Source organism: Chanos chanos, chromosome 4 (assembly GCF_902362185.1).
Source record: "Chanos chanos chromosome 4, fChaCha1.1, whole genome shotgun sequence".
In the NCBI taxonomy this organism is placed as follows: Eukaryota; Metazoa; Chordata; class Actinopteri; order Gonorynchiformes; family Chanidae; genus Chanos; species Chanos chanos.
The window spans coordinates 47,938,556-47,957,888 of NC_044498.1; the positions used below are offsets into that span (position 1 = coordinate 47,938,556).

At 45.5% G+C, this 19,333-nt stretch overlaps 1 protein-coding gene across 2 annotated transcripts in view; it reads right to left on the reverse strand.

Moving 5' to 3' along the window:
• Positions 1-19,333, reverse strand: part of ndst2a (N-deacetylase/N-sulfotransferase (heparan glucosaminyl) 2a) — a 77,176-nt gene that overhangs the window by 26,027 nt on the left and 31,816 nt on the right. The window contains exons 1-2 of one of the 2 annotated variants that reach the window (XM_030772997.1): positions 4,271-4,303; positions 1,911-1,987 (exon numbers count right to left, since the gene is read on the reverse strand). The gene's annotated coding sequence lies outside the window, so the exon portion shown is untranslated. Of the gene's footprint in view, positions 1-1,910; positions 1,988-4,270; positions 4,304-19,333 lie in introns of those variants that run through there. The other variant, XM_030772996.1, reaches the window with a different exon arrangement.

Consider the following 19,333-nt stretch of genomic DNA (forward strand, 5'->3'; position numbering starts at 1 on the left):
CTCCACATCATCTCTGCCTCAGCCAGAGCGTAAATTGTGTATGAGGAGGTGGGGGAAAGAGGGGGTAGGGGGAGGGGGAGAGAGATGGAAAGAGGGAGAGAGAGAGAGAGAGAGGACAGCTCTCCAATTGAGAAAGGGAGACATCAATCAACCAGGTTGGTATTACTTTGATAGACTCACTCTCAGCATTTCTCACAACACTCTGCTGAGCACGAGGGCAAGGGTTAATACATCTCCTGGAAAAAATAATAATAAAAAAAACAAAAAAAACAACAACAACATCGGTGGCCCTCTTTGGAATAGGACTTTCAGATTCAATACGTTCCTTAACTGTGTGGTTGTGCACAATCTGTCAAAGTGCTTCCACTACTGCACTGCTCACTAGTGTCCAAAGTCTCTCTCACTGTGAAAACTATTACTATATAAGGAGCCGTCTCACAAAAAACAAACAAACAAACAAACAAACAAAAAACCCTGAACAGATATAGGTGTTTGAAGGTGCACGAATCCTCCTCAGTAATTCTTGGGATTACACCAGTGGAGTGACATTTGGAATTATATCTAGACAGGGAAAACCCGGAACGACTCCGACGCTGATGACAGCGTCGGTGAACAATTCAGAACAACACGGAGCTGATGTAATCTTCTCCAAACAGACAACATAAATCAAGATATGTTTCAGGCTTCTCCTCGAGAGAGTAGCACAGCTGCAGGTATAAGCTGATTTACCTCTCATGTCTGTTTCTTATACAAATAAAAAAGTGTGGGGGGGGGGGGGGCGGGGTACAGGGACAAGTTCTTTTGTCATGACGCACCCTTGCGTTTTCAGGGCCGGGCTTTGAGCAGATGAGTTGGGATAGAGAGAGAGAGAGTGAGAGACAGAGAGAGAGAGAGAACACGTTGCGGGCTAGCAGAGGCGTTTATCTTCCCTGGTCAGGAGAACGCATGCTGGGCTCCAGAGAACGGCCTTGATACATACATCTGCTCTCCACTCGAGGAGGATGAGTCATTAACTATTTCAGTTATTTAAAGGAAAAAAAAAAAAACCAAAAAAAAAACCCACAACCGCCTGATGTTTTGAAATGTGATAAACTCCTCTGTGTTTTCACAATGCAGTTTACATTAAGAGCTGAGCCGAGTCAAAGGCAGTTCTAATAAATATAAACTCTTTTGTCGCGCGTGAACGGACGTTTCCGTCTGCCTTAAACCGTTTCCTTCGGTGACTCGGGGTGATAACTCAACTCTGTTGGGCAACATCTTAACATGCAAACTGCTTTTCTTTAAAAAAAAAAAAAAAAAAAAGAGCCGCCCCGTCCCTCTCAGACCGGCTGGGTTTTCGGCGTGTATCTCTCCGCGTCGGACACGGCTAGATGAAGCAACGCGGCTATGTGACAACCTGTGAGAAACGCCGGTCCCCACGCGTTCAGCGCTAATGAGAAGACTTTCAGTGGTAGGATTTTTGATTAATGACAAAACAAGTCACTTAGATAATCACTCCAGTCTATAAAATGATTACTTCATCAGTCTTGAATGATAAGAGGCAGAGTTGTCCTCTCACAGTCACCGACGCCATCCATCACTGCCCGCCAGGGCATTTGATGGAGATGCTGAGGAAAACAACTCAACAAAGAGAAGCCTTCGCGGGCAGCCGTTAAACAAAGAGAGGACAGGGGGATGAGACAGAACACATACGGGAAGAACAGCGCATGCGTGGGTGTGGGAGACTCTCTCTGTCTCTGGAGTGCCACACACACACACACACACACACACACACACACACACACACACACACACACACACACACACACACAGACGCAAATAGGGTGGGGGGGTGGGGGGGGCGGACACACACATGTGCCTTTCAGTTCTGAAAACCAAATTAAAAAACAAAAAGACTAAGAAACACCGACCTTTTATTGCTACTGCACGCTCCCTTCAGTCTGGTCCGTCAGGCCGTCCGTCTGCGCGTCTGCCGCGTTCAGAATCTCTGTAACGGGGACAGAAGGAGCAGGAGTCAGAATCTCTGTAACGGGGACAGAAGGAACAGGAGGTCATGTAGACGAATGGCTCCTTTTGGGGGTGAAAGCACAGCGGTCAATATTTGCTCTCCCTTGATTTGTAGGTGTGTCTAGACCTGAAGTGGTTCCCGTTTCTGCCCTAGACTATGATCCGCATCAAACACCACCCACATATCCAGCAACCCTGGCACAGATGCGTTGCTATTCTCGCATGCCGGTGTTGAGACATATTCACGTTACAAAAGCATCGTTTTCGAAGGTACAGTCCTTCATTCCAACACGTCACTGCAGTCAGAGGTTTGATACAAGCCACGGGAAAGCCCCTTGTAATGAATGTTTTAAATTAGGGGGGGAAATACAAGCTGAACCTGAAGGCAATCCCCTGGGAAAGAGCGTCTGAATCCCTGTGCGGAAAAAGCTAGTGAAAGCAGCACAGCAGAACACAGAGAAAAGACCCAACTCTGCTGAAGCAAACATTTTCCTCGCACATAAGGGCCCAGGGGCTCTGACAAGAAGGATAAAAAAAGAGGAATGGAAAGCGAGTGCATAAAAGAAAGAAAGAAAGAAAGAAAGAAAGAAAGAAAGAAAGAAAGAAAGAAAGAAAACAGGCTTTCACAGTGGAAAGAGAGAGGGAAAACTAGCCAGGCTCCAGCTCTAGCATACAGGAGAACTACATGATTATCATCTGCATAATATCCAGCATGCATCTGGTATCATGGGGCTCCATTAGTGCTGTGGTCTTTTTAGAGGGTAAAGACAGATATAAGCTCAAGAAAGGGATAAGACAGAGAGAGAAAAAAACAAAACAAAAAAAAAAACGTGAGATAGACAGCAGGACAACAAATAAGAATTAGAGAGAGGGAGATGGTGTGAACAGGGTATAAAAAAGAGAGAGAGAGAGAGAGAGAGCGCGAGAGAGAACAAGAGAGGGAATAAAAGGAGAGATGACAGACGCGATGGAGAAGGAAGAACGAGACACGAGGCATGGAGAGAAAGGCTCCTTTGTTCTTGATTCAGAATCAGATTTTAAAATTTAATGCAGCTCGAAGAGAAAGACAGAGAGAGAGAGAGAGAGAGAGAGAGAGAAAGAAAGAGAGAGAAAGACAGAGGACCAGCACAGTGGCACACCAGTGTCCACACAGGGAGCCATGTCACCTAAAGCTGTCACGTCTATCGCCCCCATGCACACAGACCCTTTCTTTCTCTTCAACTTCTCCTTTTGGACAAGACAGTTAACATGGGTGCTTTTATATGGCACGAACCCAGGCAGTCCCTATGCATAGCGTCAGTGGTCCCTTTGAGAGCTTGCAGCAGCTATCCCAATATTGATACTGAAGCAAAAACAAACCGTGGCTATCAGTGCTGGCGGAACCCCAGGAACAACAGAGAACCGTGCCAGGGACGCCTCCCACTCTTTTCTCTCTTCTTCTCCTCCCCCTTACTGTCAAAAACAGTTAAGACTCTTTTTCCTTCCTTCCTAAATCCATCCATTCCACTGTACTTCCAAAATGATTTGTACTTTCGCCAACTGTTCTAATCCTCAGGGGATGTATATAGGGGGAGTCTATAATTTATCCATTGACCCACAGGTTCACTAACTGATTGGCTTATCTGAAATCCCTTTGCTTTGACAGTGTCCTGCTGCGTCTCTCTCTCTCTCTCCGAACGCTGATACTGGAGAGCGGTGCTGGTGACGGCCTTTAAATCAGATACTTTTGCCGTTCTAACAGCTCGGGATCAATTGCCTGTCAACGGCTCAGCCATGTGCATGTTCAGCACACACACACACACACACACACACACACACACACACACACACACACACACACGCTCCTTAGGAAGCCATGGGACACTTTTCTGGAACAGGCTTCAGGGTGGTTGATATTCTTATGAAAGTAATTCCTATATATCATCACATGCCCACGGCCCTGGTTTCCCACGAGGGAAATGGTGGCAAGGCTTCAGCGTGCCCGACGCTTCGAGAAAAGAGAGAAACGGTAGAATAGGTGGCACCGCTCCGCGCCCCATGACAGAAGAAAAGATTAGAAATTATTGTATTTCTAGGAGCTTGTGCGCGTGCTGTGCTGCGCATCACACCCGTGGCAACGCTCTCCGAAGAATCTCCCCCATTTCTCATTTGCAGATGAAAGACGAGTAGATGGGAGTGGGGGGGGGGGGGGGGGGGAGGGGGGGGTTGGTTGGGGGACGCTGTGGTAGAAATTTCCCTTTTAAGATCTTGCAATCTCGCTGACATTTTATTAGCCGAGCTGTGGTTCCAATTTGTGGCCGGCCTGTTTCAGCAGGCCCGACGGAGACCCGGGGAGCCAGCGCTGCGAGGACGCCAATCATCTGAGCCCAGGAAAGCAGGCGGAGAGTGAGATCTTAATTATGGCTCGCACCACGAGAGTCAGATGAGCTGAATGACAGGAGGCACAGAAAAAGAAAAAGAAAAAAAGGGGGGGGGAGGGGAGGAAGGGAATGCTTTGGTAGATTATAATAAAATTTGGCAACTTGAAAAAATAATGTGTCGTCTGCTTTTAATCAAATGTTAGACATAACTTGCTGTGTAGCAACAGCGTAAAGTGAAAATTGGAGAGGATGCTTCCAGCACTCTGCGTCGGGGGGTTTGTCGATATCCATCAGCAGGGGGAGATAAGTCCGAGAGAGTCTCCTCAGATCCCAAAAGAACGACTTAGCCTCTCTGAAGGCATTTCATCATCCACGGTACAAAGAGAGAGGAGACGAAGGAGAGAAGATAAAGGAGAAAAAAAAAAAAAAAGGCAATCCGTTAAAAGCACAATCCTGTTTTCATCTAATCTCACAATCCCAACAAAATACAGCATCTCACTGGAGCTCACTTCACAACTCGTAAAAAGCATGACCGGTCTGATCACTCCGCTGCATCTAATCTGTAAGATCAGATAAACTGCATGAAAGCTGGTCAAAAGTCACTTTTGGCTGTAATCCAGCCAAAGCATATTGCTGAAACTCCCTTCATATGCATTCATTATGGATATTTGCGTTTCGCTGGAGGCGCGTACAATGGCCGTTTCATTCTGGTAAAATGAACTAGCTGACTGACAGAGACAATGAATGAAAAAACCCAGTTCCTGTGAAACACATCACAGCAACCTCATCACATACCGTGTGTTTCCTCATGCTTGGCTGTTTTCAAGTGGAGCCAGAGGGAAAACTTATATATATTAAAAAAAACAAAAAACAAAAAAACCTCCGCCGTCAACCAAGCACGAGAGTTCACGCTGTCAGGAATTTACATCTACAAACAGATTAAGGATCCCAAAAAAAAAAAAGCTAAAATGTAACATGTAAAAATGTCATTTAAAGCTTTCATCATACTGGAAGATGACAAAGATTTTCGTGTTTTATCTTTCGTAAATGTATTTCAGATAAACAGAGAGTCAGGTAAACACACAACGCTTCCAAAAATAAAAAAGGCAAAGTGGGGGGGGGGGGGGGAGACCCTCCGCAAAACCCCAAACATGGCAAAGTACACGAGAAAACCACGATGTTGAAAACACAGAAGCTGAAGCCAAACAAGCGAGCCTAACAAGCTCTTCATTTAGACGGGGAGAGGTTAAATTTGGGAAACGGCGCTAGGGGAGTAAATCTGGGTTCTGAGAAAGAGGTAATTGAAATGGGAAACCATAAAAAGTTCACTGGCCTCCCCGACTCCTCAGTCCACGTGAAACCCTTGGGTTCGGGGCTTGCTTCTTCCAGAGCCATTTAAACAGTTGGGCATCAATTGAGACAGTTCGTAAATGCCTTGCCTAAGGGCATGACGGCAAAAAAAAAAAAAAACCCTGACTATAAAACACACAAGCTCTATGACAGAAAGGAGGACTGGAGAACTGAGGGCCGCATGTGATGCGGATACGGGGAAACGAAGTGTTGTTTAGGGGAATACGAGATGTGTTTGGGGCTCAGCAGAGAACGCTTACTGTTCTGAGCTCAGAGCTGTAATGTCAGCCAGCCTCAGAGAGAAGCTGCCAATGTCCGAGAGATCTGATTAATAATGGAAAAGTACTACGACATGGCAGAGACACCCAATGCTACAGATGTTCTGGCAAGTAACTGAAACTCACTACCTCGGAGAACACACACACACACACACACACACACACACACACACTGACTTCAAGAGGGCATGCACACCCAACACCACGCACACTGACAAGATCTGAATTAGGCGGAAGCGTTAATCAAAGGCTTCAGATGACCTTTGATCCGTTACTGCTCTCCCTCAACGCCATCCCTTTTTTACTTAAGTACCCACATATGCTACAGTGACATCTTTACATCTAAAACTGCTTCTCTGAGTGTTCCCGTCACGGCGCCGACGAGTCATTTTCCTCAGTCGTTTAATGTCTCTATTTTTACACTGCATTCCCTGGCCTAATAATTTTAGAGCAACAAGCATGTGTTCATCATTTGTGATGCTGTCTTAATGTTCAAAGAGAGAGACAGACAGAGAGAGAGAGAGAGAGAGCGCAAGTAGGAGAGGGAGAGGAGGAGGAGGAGAGAGAGAGAGAGAGAGAGAGAGAAAGAGCGAGAGAGAAAGCTAGCAAGAGGGGAAAGGGAAAAAAAAAAAAAAAAGACCAGCAGGAGAGAGAAAGATAATGGTTCTGGCACATTGAGCACATCTACTATGAAAGGATGGGAGAAAAAGACACGGCTGCTCAGAGTCAAAGTCTTTGTAGGCAACTCCCGCGCGCTAAGCTTTGTATATTCTATTCATCTGCCATCCAAAAGCATCAGGCTCAGTGACTGAGGAGATAGTTCATCCCTCTATGCTGGACCCACTGCTGGAGCACTGTTCGTTTGGCCTTTTAACGCCTACACACACACACACACACGCACACACACGCACACACACGCACACACACGCACGCACACGCACGCACACACACGCACACACACGCACACACACACACACACAGTCCAAGCCTGAAAGACTGAGGTTTCAGGGACTCTTCAGGGTTCATTCAGCCATGCATGGTTCAGATGCACTGAGAGCTGACTTTGGCTACGCTGAATGCATCAGTGATTCCTCTGAGACTCATCACAGTGACTGATCCGGTCAGTTCTGTGTGACACCTCTGGGGAATGAGCAGAGGCTAAAAACGCCTATTTAGAGGTGATAGATGCTAGCAAAACGTTGTTTTTTTTTTTTTTTTCTTTCAACCTCTCGACGGTCATCATAAATGGATGGTTACGACCACAGCCGTCTTTAAATTTTTCTGTTTCAAGTTAATACTTTGTTCAGCTTGAGTGGGATCCGTTAGAACAGATGGTACTTTTTTTTTCTTTTTTTTTTTTTTTAATGTCTGATAAAGGTCATATTGAATTTCTGAATGTCAGAAACAATCAGTAGATGAGCTATTCAAACAAAGATGACAAACTTTTACCACCCACAGACAGAGTACGAATCCTACAGATAGAATGCTGTCATTTGATAAAAGATTTTTTTTTTTCTTTGGACTCTCTGTTACTTAGCACAGAGCTCCAAGACAACAGAAGCTCAAGAATAGATCATTCTTAGCTGAAATACAGGCACACACAGACACTCACTCACACTCACACACACGCACACACAGAGATAAACACACTTCTAAATTTAGAACTAAAGGACAGCTTGAAATATCCACACACAAGTATTTTACACAGAAAAACACCGCATGTGGTCCTTCTGCACACCTGCATGCTTCATACTAGAATAAATACACACAACAGAGACAGACTATAGCTCAACTACGGTTCAGTGCGGAGGTGCAATTCCTTTCCACTATGGTGAATCTATGTTGAGAAGGAACCCTAAACCTTGCTAAGAATAACAGTGCTTGCTGGTCTTCTGATAGATTTGTCAGTGTGATTATTCATCTGCTGTTGCATGACAAAATAAAGTGCCCCTGAAAATGAAAAATAAGTAGAGGGAAAGAAAAGTTGCATTATGAATATTCCAATTATGAACCACTGCAAAACACATTTTCTCCAGTACAAGTGGCTGGCAGAAAACGTAGGAGGGCGTAATTTATCTGGATTGGAATCAAGCCTACGTCTCTGCTTGAGATCTCTTCACAAATACACACACACACACACACACAAATAAGCACACACTAACACACACACACACACAAACAGAGAGGAAATCCATCCTCTGCCAACAGAGAGGTCATTTGGAGGAAAGAAGTGATACAGTTCGGATGAGAGAGAAGCAGGGAGGAGGGAAAGGGGGGGGGGGGGGGCGGCGAAGAGATAAATAACAGCGGAAGTTTCCGGGGCACATCTGTTTGCGACAACGACAAGGCCATTCAGGTGGAGTATCCAGCAGCTCTTGGATATGAGGGCTGAAAAATGTGCTCTGCCACACCACAATGCCTGTGGCCAAACACACACAGACAGAAGTATGTCTCTGATGAGAGAAACACACACACACGCACGCACACAAACGCGCCCGCACATGTGCGCACACACGCACACACACACACACACACACACACACACACACGACGAGCGCTTACAGCAAGGGTGAGCCAGAAGAACAGATGAAGGCAACAAAACGTTTAGTTTCATTATTGGAAGACGCCTAAAATCGACCTCCAAGACACAAAGACAGCGTTATTTATTTATTTATTTTTTAGGAGGGTTATTAAAACACCGTGACTGATCCAAACAGTCCAGGGTGATGAAGAAAACACTGCAAAAACAGACAGACTGAGCTAGGCACAAGTAAAAAAAAAAAAAAAAAGCCATAAGCCTTTGAGGAATGTCCAGCTTTCTATTTGACCCAACCAAAAAAAGCCCTGCCCAAAACTCCTCTCCAAGCCCCTCATTACACAGGGTGGAGGTCTCCCAGCTAATGCAAACTAATCAACCCGGCTATCGCGTCCCGAGACCCGGCGCGTCCCATTCAAACTCAACTCCTGCGTCTGCCGCGAGCCTCTCCTCATGCCCTGGAGCTGATTACGGCAGGGGCAGGAACAGATCATTACTGACCCTCATAAGCCGCTGTGAAAGACATCCACACTCACTAAGGCCTGAGGCGTTGGGGCTTGGTACTGCACTGTGTTTGACAGCTTTTGAAGATGGGAACAGCAGACAGGACAGTAAACCAGGCCCACACTGCAACAGGAGCCAGTATGATCACACAGAGTCCGAAAGACAAAAAAAAAAAACAAAAAACAAACAGAAAAAAAAACCCAGAAGGCACCACATGGGTACTTGAGAGAACAGCAGGCCCTGGGGAAAAGAACACCCTAGAGAGAGGGAGGATTATCTGATTGAAATATTCATTTAGGGCTTTCGGTTCCTCCCTTCCGTGGCCCAGTGCTTTTCTGTGTATCTTCAGTGTGACGTCTCCACGAGGCCTGCTGTTTTAAAGGCAGATTAGTGATAATCTGGGTTAATGCACGAAGCAGAAGGACTCTGAGGACTGTGGTGTATGAGCGAAAAGTGCATGTTTCGCTCCCTCGTGACGACCATAATGAGCATTGAAACAAATGTTCACAGGGGGAAAAAAAAAAAAAAAAAGCGCAGTATTATTAAACATGCATGCCTGTCTTTCTTACTGGCCAATGGGTAATTTAGACTCGGGATAAATGAGTTAGTGAAATAAGCTGGAATGCACTAAATGAAAGTTTCCTTCTGAAGTCTTCAGTGTGTGATGCCAGCATCTCCGGGGGTGGAAAGACATGATGGTTGCCTGCAGGGTAAAGAGTGGGCAGTGTGAGTTTGCATCTAAGTCTCTGTGTGTGTATGTGTGTGTGTGTGTGTGTGTGTGAGTGTGAGTCACAGAATCTGATGCAACTCAGAGAACCAAGCGAATCAGGCTACGCTCGCAGGAGGGCAATGCGTGTTCGTTTTCAGAAAGAGAACAAAAATGAATCCAGAGCTGGTTCAGTGATCAGAGGTACAATTACAGAGCTAAAAGGCTCCTTCTCGGTCAGGTGCGCTTCTCTTTGAGTCTGGATCAGCCGCCCCCCCCCCCCCCTCCCTCCTCGCCTGGACCGTCACAACCACTCCTCTCAGACGGTTTCAGGAGGAGGTACAGGCAGCATTGGTCTCTCTCTCCTCCAGTCGAGCGTAAGAGCTAGGTCAAACATGCCTTGCCACTCCAGAAGCCCAGTAGGCTTAGAGAACACACACTCCCTGCTGAGAGAGCCTCCAGTCTGGGACAACACATTGCCTTGCTGCTACATTAGGCACACAAAATGACAGGGTTTATTTTTTTAAAGCACACAAAATGCCCCCCGCTCCCCCCCACACTCTGCTATTCCAACTGTGATCAACTTGTCGTTCTAACTCCTCAAAAACAACAACAACAAAAACAACAACAACAACAACTTCAATTTGAGGAGTATGTTGATTTAAGACTGATGGCTTGCTTTTCTAGGATAGGGGATGCATTCCTCAAGACAATGAAACTAACATGTGGAGAGGATTGTTCTGAATGGCAGTGAAGTTTATGTTATTTTCTTTTCTCTGTCTGTCTCCCAGAAGAAGTTCCTTCTATCCCCCCTTCCTCTACAGGCACTTTGGAAATTCAGTGAGCATGATATGACACTTTCGACTAGACACACTGTGACTTGTCGTGTCATATCACATCAGAGACGGACCCCTCTCTTGAAGCCTGGTCGACGTAAAGCTAACTACTGAGGAACTCCAGGGACAAAGCCTAACAGGCCACATAAAACGACATGGCGTTCTCATGAACAGACGATTCAGACAGTCATGGTTGGTGACAGCCCGAATAACCTCTAAAAACGATTTGGTCTGAGGAAATTTATAAAGTTGAAAACAGCTGTAGCCGATGTCGTTCATCACTGTAACCATTTAAGAGCCAAAGGGAGAGAGGGAGGAAAAAAAAAAAAAAAAAAAGGAGAAAAGAAAAAAAATCTAGCAGCTTCACAGCAAACGTCTCTTTTTGAACATCTCTAAAATAGTCTGCCTTCCTACTAGCTGGATGTGAGCTAGATCCACAGGAGCCCTGCTGATGTTCTCATGCTTAATTCATGGAGAGTGGCTGAAAAATACACAGATGAACACAAACATGCGCTCGCTCACACACACACACACACACACACACACACAGCTTGATCTTCCCTACACTCATTAAAACGTTCAGTATAGCAGAGCCTTTTGCCACGTCGCCACCTCTTCTCCATGTCAAGCTACTCTTGAAAGTCTGACATAAGAGTGGAAGCCTGTGATCATTTCAGAAGATCAAAGCCTGGTACAAAGGCCAAGAGGAGCCATTTACAGATTTACAATGGCCCCAAAAGTAAGCGCAGAGACTGGAATAAGGGACAAATGTTTGAGCTTCTAAACAACCGCCTTCTCCAGTCAATGACATCAGTGATATAATGAAACATAATGGGAATTTTGAGGTGACCTATTACATTCCGAGACATTGTAATAGACTAAAGCAGGCAGGGGGAATGACTTTCTTCCCGTTCCAAACTATTATTTTGATGCCCAGGTCCAAACGCCTCTGGCAAGTCTATGTGTAAAGAGTAAGTTATCAGTCAACAGGCACTAGAGTTGTAATGATGAGCTTTCTCTAGAAATTACCTTTGTAATTATTGCTTCTAACTCCACTATGCACGCACACACATGCACGCGCACACACACACACACACACACACACACACACAGACACACAGACACACAGACACACACACTCTGAAATCCCCTGTGGAGTTAAGCAAATACCTTTTTCATTTCCAAGTGAGAACGTCTAATTTTGAGACCTTATTTGTATCTGCACAACTCATCTGTTATCCATCTTTTCTCTCTTATGGTCTGAGGGGAATATCACAAATGTTGGCTAAACAGTGGGGTGAGAGTCCATCTAATACACTGAGGTATTAAACATCTTTTAATTTAAACTGAAGGCAGACACCTGTTTGAGGAGGATCTGCTAGCTCTGAGGCCACATTCAAATCGTTACAGATATTATAAAATAATGATGAATCAGTCAGATGACTAAAGAGCAGGGCAGGATTTTTTTTTTTGTACTTTAACTTTTAAAGGAGCGGTCCCTCCAATATTAAGTCATCTACAGCTTTACGGTCAGTTATAATGATGTAGAACAACTTTCGTTCTGACATCAATCCATGCAGATTACTTCGATTTGTCCCTGTCAAGAGCCATAGAGTCCTTCACGATTGAAACCCGCGTGTTATGGTCTAAACACAGTACATCACCGAAGCTCAACTATACTAATAGCATTTGACCGTGGCTAATGCCTGCTACAGTGTCTTTTCCCCCGCAGCCATGGCTCGCAAGACTCGCACCTCCCTTTCTGAGGAGAAGCCGTCTCTTTGCCACGGGTGTAGACGTTATCAAAGGGTTACGTTAAACTCACGCAAGTCCCAAGGAACATGCAGCTGGAGAACGAGGCAGATTAAAGTGTGGTGACATTACGCTGCCTTTCTGCTCGTTCTTAAGACTCGCACTCCAAGACACAGTTAGACGGCATGCTTAGTGAACATAACGAAATTAGGCCGCGGTCTACTCCAGCATTAATGATAAGAAACTAGTGGAGGCTGTTCCGGTTCACGTCAAGAAAGCTAACATGATTCATTATAAATGTCCCACTCTGATTATGTCAAAGAACACTAATTGGCTTGTGGAGTGCCATTTCCCACGCGCTTTGAAAATATTCAGACGCTTCCATATGTACAATTGTTACTGTGTTTACCTTATTAATGTAAACAATACGTGTCGCTGGTATCGTGTCCTTGCCGCAAAACCGAAGAGACAGCGAAAGCCGGCGCTGATTAAGAGAATCTAAGGGAGTTTTGGCATTAAATTATCGCTAATTAGGAGAGGATTGATCGAGTCAGGAATGCCTTTTCCCATTAATATGCGGCCATCAGTCTTTATCTGACAGACAGTGACAGGGGTTTCAAATGGCGGTAAGATCAGTCAATGCTTAACCCTGATGACTGCATTACTCAAACGCATCGACAGCTAGCAGGACAAAAAGAGACTTTGTTAGAAGCTGCCGTCTCTTGACTCCTACACAATACACAGTCACTATATCAGGACCGATCTGTATTCCGCAAAGGACAAAGCTCTTTCTGCTCTTTATCTATCTTGAGATGAGGAAATGATCAGACTCGGGTTTATTTACTTTCCCTGACAAACGCAAAATCGGACAGCGAGAATCTCTCAATTAAGAGAGACTGAAAGCACGCTTCATGTATGATTGATGGACGAACTCTAACGGCCTGTTTTTCCACTTCTCTCTCTCTCTCTCTCTCTCTCTCTCTCTCTCTCTCAGACACAGACCCTTTTATTTTCAGACAGTGTTGTCCCAATCAGGAGCAGTATTAATATTTTTCGCTGTGTCTTCCACCTCCCCATCTGCTCAGCCGTCCCAGTGGCGCTTTACAGTGAATTTGGGACTTGAGTTCCCCCGTCAGCAACACCTCAACTAACACCTCTATGCCTGCCTGTCGCCCCCAAACTGTTTTCCCTATCTGTCCTCCTGTAATCCAAGGTCCATTACCTCCAAACTCTCCACTTAGTCATATCAAATCCAGACACTGTGCCCGTCAAAGACCACCAATCATTTCGTCTGCTGCTTTGCCGAGTCTCCGTTCGTTTTTCACGATCTGTGAACGGATGGTCAAAGCTGCCATTAAACAACCTTGAGAGAAAAGTCTGAGGGGCCAGAGAGAGCAAGCAGGCAGGGACTGTGAGAGTGTTAAGAGAGGGAGAAATGTCAGAACTAGTAAGGTTTAGTTAAAAATAAAAAAATCCAGACAAACTGTTAGCAGAAGATATCAAACGAGATGTATTTCTCCACTCTCACCCACAAGCAAACAAGCACCTCCATTTATAGAGCACACATTTGACAGCAACCCTAAAACAAAGTGTCACCAGGATGTCCCCCAGAGATGCACGTCAAGCACAGTCGATTGGACAGGAGGCTCTTGCAAACAACATGTGGTGTGGGATGAGCCACAATACTCTGTCGAGAGAGTGTGAGAGAGAGAGAGACAGAGAGAGAAAGAGAGTGTGAGAGAGAGACAGAGAGAGAGAGAGAGAGAGAGAGAACAAGCAAGCACAGAGTCGAGACACTTCAAGCATATAACAGCATGTCTGCTTCTAACAAGGCATGTGCAGTGGACTCCATTTAAAGGACTATGAGTAACTGGCTAACCTGCAGGTTCCCAGTGATTGAGGAGTGTGTCATCTCTATATGTTCAGTACATTACGTCTTGTTAGGGGAGTACGGCAACTCGATTGTGGAGCTATCCATTTCATATAACCTTTGCTAAAAGCCCATTTTCTCAGTCTGAGCTCTGGGTCCAACTGAACAGCGGGTCAGACAACTTGGAGAGAGACACAGAAAGTGAGAGAAAGCGAGAAGGACAAGTGTGATAGAGAGAGAGAGAGAGAGAGAGAGAGAGAGAGAGAGAGAGCGAGAGAGCGAGCAAGAAAGAAACAGAGCTGGAAACATGACAAAACTCTAACCTGCAACCACGGACCTCTGGAAAAAAAAAGTTTATGCTTTTCTTTTCAAGACGCCAAGCTCTTGAAAAGGTATATGCACTGTACATTTCCAAAAACCGCACAAAGCAGCTTTTTTTTTCCCCCCTTGATTCCCTCACGAGGGTTTGTCAACATGGTCTGACTGACTCTACGAAATTCCCCATGCGTGGTCTTAAAACGTTCCCAACGAGAAACTCTAGAAAGCACAACTGGGAGAGCAAACATACAGCTGGTAGCTTTCTCACCCTCTCTTTCTAGAAAATGCCGTCATTTCCCCTTTCGGAGCCCTGCTCTTTCCCCTAGTAATCTCTTCTCTCCATTACCTTGCTCTTTTTCTTCCTTTCACTGCATTTTTCTCTCTCTCTCTCGCTCGCTCGCTCTCTCTAGCTGCTTCATTACCCCCGCCGCTCTTCCTGATGGAAACAGATCCCGAACATTCCTGCAGACAATTAAGCCGAAGGCGCTCGTTACTGACGGCTTTCTGCTTTCCAGCAAAGCATTTTGAAACGTACACCTTCTCTAAGCCTCACGCATACAGCAGCGTTTGTGTAACTCTTACTTAGCTAACTTAGAGGAGAGAGAGCGAGCATACATTAGACAAAGAAAAAAAATAAAGGATAACATTTTTTTTTTTAAAAAAAGTAGAAAAGGGAGTGCAAGCGAGAAGGGGAGGGAACGAGAAAGAGAGAGACATTCATTGCCCACATTTCTTAGAAACGCAGCCTTGATTCTGACTAAACTGTAGGCTGATCTAGCTGCAGATCAAGTTACTCCAGGGTTGCTGAAAAATGCTTGAGGTTCTCTCTCTCTCCGTCCTGATTTCTGAGCGGAAAACACTCAGAACGTCTCTATGGGCAAATCTGAACACCTGACTAACAAGCATCCAGCCACACCCACTGGGGAAAGTTGTTGTTCTTTGTCATTTAATTAATTAGGGACTGTGCAAAAAGCGGCTTGTTGGAGTGATAGACTGCCAGGCTGTCGTTTGTTTTTGGTTTTCTCTCCCAGACTTCAGCTTAGAGCCAACGCATGCGTTGATCTCACCTGGCATAGAGCCATGTCAGCTTTTCAACAGCTTGCAATCAACACCACATCAAGCACCCCCTGCTTCCAAACACACACACACACACACACATGCACGCACATGCACTCACACACATGCACACACACTCATAATCCTTCTTTTTCCAATGTATAAGCACTGACAGACAAACAAAACCAAAGTCCTTGTCCTTCCTCAGATGTCGTCCAGTCCCGTGTTGACGACAAAAAAAAGAAAAAGAAAAAGAAAAAAAAATCTCTCTCCACCCACACAAACAAACACACGCAATATGAAAGTGACTAAGACTGATTCATCTCACACTTTGCATCTGGGCTCTGCCCGTGGTCTCCTCCTGTCTCCTTGGTGACACGTGAAGGAGAGTCAAGCGCCAGGTGACACTGACAAATGTCCAGTCTCAGCTTGTGTCTGGACCCCCAGAGAGAGAGAGAGAGAGAGAGAGAGAGAGAGAGAGAGAGAGGGGGGGGGGGGAGAGAGAGAGAGAGAGAGAGAGAATGCAGTAGTATTAGAGAGCAAGAGGGAGAGAAAGAGGCCATGTGAAGGGAACTGTGTCCCAGACAAGGGCATCTGCACTGCGCCAGGCCTTGAGGGTTTTGATTCAGACAACCCTTTTTCTTCCTACTATTCTCGCCGTGTGCTTAAATCCCAGGCAAAGCAATTAAAAAGTAGCCTAAAACACACAAACACACACCCGTACACACACACACACACACACACACACACACACACACACACACAGAAACGACAGTGAGGCCTGGGACGTGACTCCTGGGGCGTTTGCCATTATGGCATCCCACGCCCTAGCAGTGGCTGTGAAAGCAATCTGAATATGAGGTCACTCTGTGGGACCACACGCCGCGGTCCAGCTGTCTGTCAGGCACTATCCATCAGCAGGCGTTAGCATTAGGGTTTGTGCACTTCCATGCAGGCTAATCACCCCTTTGGCTGGAGAAGTGAGTGCTATGGAACCTGTAGGGCTTCATTAGCACCAGGCTAATGAGACTGAGTCACGATGGGCCAGGTCACGTACTCATTACAGGGGAGGCTCGGCCTTCGCGCGCCCAGCAAATGGAGAGAGCACCATTAGAAAAGGAGGGGCGAGATTTAGGAGTCCAGAGAGGCTGTGATGGATTTTGTGAGGGCAGAAGTCTGTGTTCAGCAGAGAGAGTTTACTATATGTCACAGAGCTTTTAAAATCTTGCACAACTTTATGGTGGACAGTGGGTGGAGATCTTACACACACACACACAGACACAGACACACACACACAGAGACTGCAGCTTGTAAGCTCTCCCCATAGAATTAATGCACAGTATTGAGGAGCTGGGTGGAGATTCCATTCCAGTGCCAGCGAGCAAAAGCATGGCTTCACATGAACGAACACTCACACACACACACACACACACACACACACTAAAGCCTCGCCCATAATCATACATCCATATGTCAAAGCCTCTATAGCTGCTACACACTGCAGTGTAGGGCTGATGCCAGGTTGCATGGTTCTAATCATAAGGGACTTTGACACAATGTTGCTTCAAGCTATTCCCGCTCTTTCACCGGCGTGTACTTTGGAAGCCATACAAAAAAACCATTAAGGAGTAAAGAAGCCATTTAACACAGCCAATTAATCAATCACAAAACACAGGAAAATGAATTTCTCAAACGTCTCTCTTCGGGAAGGGCATGTTGAGCTTTTGGACGCTGAATGCATCGCACTTCAACAAAGACAAACACCAGAGGGGAAACGGTATCTTTTTGGACGCGGACCAAAACCTCTTAAATCTAACTTCATCAGACAAAGTGAGTGGAAAAACACGGACTTGCCGCGTGGAACTACTATTGCATATCAACTCTGAATCACCGGAGTAACTATGGCAACATCCCAAGGAAAGAAGAGGTGTCCAACAGCTATAAATGCATGGCAAATAACCCTGCGATTCTTAAACTGTGGTCGGTGGAACCCTGGAAATTCCGGAGGATATTTAAACCACAGTTCACAAACAGTGAACTCGCTAAATATAAAAGCAGTACCTGCTGGATGCAGTATTTGTAGTCACAGAATTGCCTGTGTATGAGTGAGAATGCAGCAGCTGAGAGTCTGTGAGCCTGGCTGGGCAACACAGAGACTCCGTTCTTTTCAATCCACGATCTCCTCCGGCGACGGGAACGCTCGGATGCCTTTGGAAGCATGACCGTCTTTTGATTGGTTTTGTCAGTGAGCACAGTGGGTGGGAGGGAAGGTGCGACAGAGTAATATGCCGGATAATAGGAATGGGAATTATCCTCTATTATCTCATATCTATTATAATCAGTATGGAATATAGCATTAATTAGTAAATAAATGTCAGTAAGGATGTAGTAAAGAAAAGAAATATATGTATATTCGATTCATTTTTTAATGACCTCGAATAAGGATTTGCAGCTGCAGGGAGTAAGGCAGAACAAGGGAGTGAGTTTTCCAGTGTTCGTCCTGAGATGGTTATTGTTGAAAGGGTTGTTTTTCAATGGGCAAGGGATTTTTGCCTTCTACTTCCACATTCAGATAAAAAATTGTCTTTAATTCACAGAACCTCTCCAACGCTCTGCTTTTTCTAACTTATCGTATGCGATAAGACTCTAAATAAATGTAGAATAAATGTGTACACAAACAAACAAACAAACAAACAAACAAAACAAAGGGAACAGTCTATAATTATGCAAACAAAATGCGACCTTCTTGAGAACAAATGGTTATTCATTGCATTAGCCTAACATCAACTAAATGTCAAACTGGTCATCGTACGAGTAAACTAAATCCTTTTTTGGTGTGCGCACAAGTTAAAAAAAAGAGCTGAATTTATTATGCATGTTCTTTTGGTTGTGCGCTACATGCACTTTTGTCAGCGTGTTAGGAATGAAAACATAGTCCACTGACAAAAGTGCCCCAACCTGCGTCTAATCCAATTAGAAGCAAAGTTTGTCTTCTGCTCTTAACAAGAAGCAGAGATCTTTGGCATATCCTTCCACAAGCTTTGTAAAAAAAAAAAAAAAGTCAGCGTCCAGTACTCGTCTCCATTCACTCACTCTCTCTCTCGTTAACTGCCCTTCCTCTCTCTCTGTCTACATATTCTCTCTCTCTCTCTCTCTCTTTCTCTCTTTCTCTTATTTAAAGGCCCTCCCCTCTCTGTGCCCTACACTCTGTGAATGCTACAGTGGTTCCAATCCTCGGGTGGCCCCTCTGTGTAGAGCAGAGGCAGCGGTGGACCAGCCTGTCTGTCCCTCAGGACACATTAAGAGCGGCCGAGAGAGAGACGCGAGTGATACCGGCCACACATGGGCGCCCTCCGAGGCTCCTCATCAATAGAATCAATCGAGGTGATCAGCATTCTGAGCGGGTGCCCAGAGGCACTGGTCTCTGATCAGAGGCTGTCCAGTATATGGCTAATCCTTTGAGGTCATTAGCCGCTGAGGCCAGATGGACTCGCTGGGCTCCACATCACAGAGAAACCTCATCCATCACAGGCTAGACATATGGACACGACAAAGCAGAACTAGCCAGAGACAGAGCCAGAATGTGGGTGAATACAGAGGAGAACAGCCTTTGGGTGGACTCTAGATATGCCACAGGCAAGACCATCCAGGTATTCCTGCTTCAGTGTTTGTGCAGATAACATCTCTCTCTCTCCATCTCTCTCTCTCTCTCTCTCTCCCTCTCTCTCACACACACACACACACACACACACACACACAG